This window comes from Ornithodoros turicata, chromosome 1, assembly GCF_037126465.1.
Source record: "Ornithodoros turicata isolate Travis chromosome 1, ASM3712646v1, whole genome shotgun sequence".
In the NCBI taxonomy this organism is placed as follows: Eukaryota; Metazoa; Arthropoda; class Arachnida; order Ixodida; family Argasidae; genus Ornithodoros; species Ornithodoros turicata.
The window spans coordinates 234,415,823-234,420,604 of NC_088201.1; the positions used below are offsets into that span (position 1 = coordinate 234,415,823).

Consider the following 4,782-nt stretch of genomic DNA (forward strand, 5'->3'; position numbering starts at 1 on the left):
ACTTGCTGGATTATCGAAACTCAAGGCATTCGTGATATTTCGTTATTCAACGGAATTTGTCGGCTTAATAACATAAAAACCAGCAGTGTGGAAAATTCAAGTCATTAAAGTCACCAAACCGTCGCTTGTTTCGGTTTCAAACCGCTGCGTCTAGCAACCATGAAGAAAGAGCACAAAGCAGCGTTCAGCGGGCTGCTGACTTCCTCGTGGTTTCTTGTGTTCAACTCATATCGTTGAGTTTAATCGGCAAGATATACTGCATTTTGTGCGTGACGTTTGTTGTTGTGTTCGCTATTCGTCTGACGACGCAAAAGCTGTTGTGCCAGTGCCGTGACTACATGCCGTACAACTTGCCGAACCAGCCCGGACTAGGACCATGCCGGTAATGTATTATTTATTCGTTTCGTGTTACTTATTCACGTTAAACTAACACTAAGACGTTGTATTCTCGTCTTTTGTGTTTTTGCGTGCTCTACGATATATATCTTCAATGCAGCGGGTGTATCTTCGCAGTATGGGTGCAGGATTCAGTTCCTCCTGCGCTTTGTCTGCATAAATGTGATAGATATTTGTGCAAAAGAATATTGTGTTTCTCGTTGTGTATGTATGAACAGGAATTCGAAAGTAATCTTTCCGTTTCATTACGTTTATGTCGATTACGGTTGTTGCGTCGTTTCACCGTCAGTGCACAAATGGTGTTGCATTGTAGGATCAACAGATCTGGATGTGTATCATGGGTGGGCAGTTGCAAGCAATCAAAAAAGAAGAGCCTGGTAGTGTCCTGCTATGTTTTGAACTATCCATGTTCTAAAGCATTGAGGCTTTATTGAGTGTGTCTTTGCAGTCTGTTCCAGTCTCAGAATAGTTATTTTCCACCGTATGTGTTGGTTTATCGACAATTTTTATCGCGCTGCCTTTGGCTGCTGAGAGCCATCAATCACTAAAATAATTTTGCTCATTTAGCAAGTGCTAAAGAAGGTCAGAATGAATGAATGACCTTTTTATGGTGGAAATTACATATGTTGACAAATATAAGTCATCACTTGGACAGGTAACAGATGTTTGTTGATTGTTGCTGCACTGACAACAGATAAAACTGTTCCGTTTTGAAATATAGATCATGCTATTACTGCGAACAACCCAGAATCATTTTGTAATGTTTTCTTAACTGATGAGTGCACAGAGTGATTTAGTAGCTAGCTCAACTTTTGAGAAACTCTCTCTGACACTATTTCCTTTCAGAAATTGGTGTCTCATGTCAAGCACACACAAGAAAAGGCGATGCAGCATTTGCAGCACATCACGTCACGGTATATGTGAAAGCATACTTCGGCAAATAAGGTGAGCAACTATTCAATGTCTGTAACGTTTTAATTATGAGTGTTAATATGAGTTCCCATTAAGAACAATATTTGCATATTACGTGATGAAATTGTCAAACACACGTCTAGGAATGCATCAGAAGGACACCACGGGACGCTTCAGAGTCTGGATGTACCATATCTGATGAAAATCTTGCACCACAGAGGCTGCTCGATGGATGGATGGATTACAACCCTGATGAAGCAGCGAAGTTCAAGGGAACAACAGGTGCACGACACTATCATTGCTGGACAAAATTGGTGAGTACAATATACATTCATTGCGGAAATATGTATCCGTTATGGTTACAGCAGTGCATTTATTGTTAGATAAAAGTCATTATTAGGGACTTAATGAGGCCGAGGGCAGCCACCTCATCTCTGTATTTTTCGTGCCCTTATTTACACTTGGATGTTTGCCTTGCAGATGTTGAACAGAAAGATGCCGCACAGGGAACGAGCATGTCACTCAAACTGTTTGACTGGAAAACCTGGAGCAAGAGGAAACTTCCGCACAAGACTACAAAAAAAGTAGACTTAGAAGTCCATGTATACGGTGTGTTCTCTTTTTTGTTCTTTAGTGCGGTTTGATTATTAGTACTGTATGTTTGTTAGATAATCATTTCTTAAACAACATGTTTCTTTTTTGTAGGGAGAGCACCTTTGGTGGAAGAGGCTTGTCGGCCGACACTGTTATTTGGTACTTAAATATATTTTATCTATATATATTACTACACAACAAAATCAGCCAATTTCAGGTATGCAAAGGAAGGACAAGTGCACACCACGCATTCCATCACTTATATTGTGCCCTGGTTCATTTCAAAACCTGCACCGGTTGTCATGCCTCCCTACATGCCATCACACACATTGCGTTCTGTTGTTGACAGTAAGGTTTTATGAATCTTGTTTGCTCATCATGTTGTAGAGGCTGTGAAACCTCCCTAGTACTGACGTTCGTGGGACCAGTTCGCAAGACAGAGGTGTCCGCATGTGAGAGATACAAGACATTAGGGCCGTTACTTTACGCCAGGAATTGTACATATAAATAATAGCCTGAAGTGTTGAAAATATCTCGAAGAAGTTTTGAAGAAATCTCGTAAATAAACATGTGCTCTAAATTCATGCGAAATCGAGTGGAAAAACTTCCAATACGTTAAATGCTCAATTCGGGGAGAAATTGGGCTCAGCTACTCAAAAACTGGCTCTACTGGTTCGGTACAAATGGTTATGTAATTGCTGCCAAACATGTTAGTGTGCATTCCTACAGATATCTCAGTGAGGGCAATTTGAGGGGTAAAAATTGGATTTCACCGTAAAAAGGACACCTTGAATTGGTGGAAGAATCCGGTTAAACCCTGAAACTAATAATTATGCACCTTATGCAAAAAGTTCAAACTAGCCTTGTTAGAGAGAGGCGATAAAGTACCCAAAATGTGACTGCCTTCTCCATGAGGGATATACCATGGTCTGTTGATACCAAGTCACCATGTTAACAGTAATTGTTTTGCTGTAGCTGCTCCTGTGTGCCAAAATCACTTGCCATATGTATTTTTCTGTCATGTGCCATTTATAATTGCTGAACAAACTGGCATGTATGAGTCTCACTGATTGCATTTCGCATTGTACTGTGGATTCAAAAAAATTAATTTTGAACCTGCGATATCATGAGTACCCGTGTAAGCTGCCTGTGCCTGCTTCCTGCCTTCACCAACAGAGGGGCACGGATCACTGCAACGTATCATGTCAATATTTCTCGGTCCACATTCAGTTTCTGAGGGTCGAAAAGACTAGGTGCACTTGTGGAGCCGTCATTTACCCTGTTTGGCCGGACTCCAGCATTCGCAGCCAAAACGTCTGGGTGGCGCGCAACAGACATGTACAATACAATATGGGATACAAACAAAACGCAATCATTGTTTGTATCTTGGCTGAAGTACATGGTGTACTGTATTCCAATTGGCAAATTGTATGCATTGCAATAGCTCGTGTTACTTCAGCCTCTGAGTCTACGGGCACTTCATGCAACGTATTCAAAAGCAACGAAGGATTGTGTGTCCAATATTTTGTTTCGTTGATACTCACTATGTGTACAAATTCCAGATTCACTTTGGGGTTGACAGTTTTGTTCCTGAGAACTTCATGTGCGTACAGCGGGGCACAATCAACAGCAAGTTAGTCAACAATTTGATGCAGCCTTTCTGGACACAAGATGGAACGGCGACTAGTTGCTTTTCAGGGCAACCGTAGCAGAGAGCAGGCATTCACGCGCTCGTCACAGGCAACACCAGAGAAGCTGGACTCCATTACATAAGTAAGATCATGCTGCAGTTATTTTATATCATTCAACGAACGTTCAGATTCTAGCCACAGTCAATTTGCAATTCTGCTTGAAATATTATCGCATATACTGAACATCTCCCACATTTTCGTTTCAGATGGCATGCCACATTGAGGGCCACCAGACTGACCTTGTAAAAGAAGCAAAGCTAGAACTAGTCAGGTGAATCTTTGGAGATTTGGTTTTGGAGATGTTGCCCAGCAAGGCAAAAACAGAAAAGTGACACAATAAAGAAAATAAATCTGGGAATAGTGAATGAGTTCTTATGTATTTCTCGGTCTACACCACGATGCATGCAGATTAGGGCCAGACAAAACTGTTTATGTGCCTCATACGACACTGCGTGCAGAGCAGGATTTGCAAAAGCCGATGGGCCTGCACCCATGTGACCACACTGGACTCTCCAGTAAGACCAGTGTCCACACTGTACATTCCAGTAAGACTAGTGCCCACACTGGACCGTCCAGTAAGGCCAGTAATACTGGACTTTCCAGTAAGACCAGTGTCCAGACTGGGTTAATAATCCGGTATAACACTGGTTACTGGTTTCCAGTCTGTCCAGTATACTGGTTTTTTCAACAGGGACGTATCTCAGACAGAAGCAAATCCAACAGTGGACTGCTTACACATGCAACTGTCTTGGATTTCTCTAACCACTTGTTATTTAACCGCTGCCTTGAGCTGTGTGCTCTGGAAATTTAGGCAGCATCCAGAGTCCCTGCAATGTGTTGCCATGTTTCTCGAGGGCATCAAAAGTCTGTCCTTGGCTGCCTGTGTTTCACTATGGCTCTCAGATACAAACTACCCCATTTCAACACAGTAGAAAACACAGATTTGTAAATAGCGTCTGTTGATTGCACTGTACATACCCCACATATATCATAGTGGATACTACATCTCGTGCGATAATGTCAGGAACACAAAAAAGCTAGATTTGAAATCACTCTTACGTCGTAGTAGTAGTATTTCTGTGAAGCTACGCAATTCCTGTCCTGCAAATAATTTAAACCATATGTTTCATTTGCCAGCGTAATGATCCCCTGAAAAGCAATTCACACTTGGCGGGAACTACCGGTTCTG

The 4,782-nt window shown here is 41.8% G+C and overlaps 1 long non-coding RNA gene across 1 annotated transcript; it reads left to right on the forward strand.

The window, feature by feature from the left end:
• The first annotated feature begins 260 nt into the window (after positions 1–260).
• Positions 261–3,958, forward strand: LOC135379104 (uncharacterized). Its single transcript, XR_010418715.1, has 7 exons — positions 261–382; positions 1,243–1,341; positions 1,452–1,622; positions 1,789–1,917; positions 2,014–2,061; positions 3,465–3,675; positions 3,800–3,958. It is a non-coding gene; the product is annotated as an uncharacterized LOC135379104 (long non-coding RNA).
• The last annotated feature ends 824 nt before the right edge of the window (positions 3,959–4,782 follow it).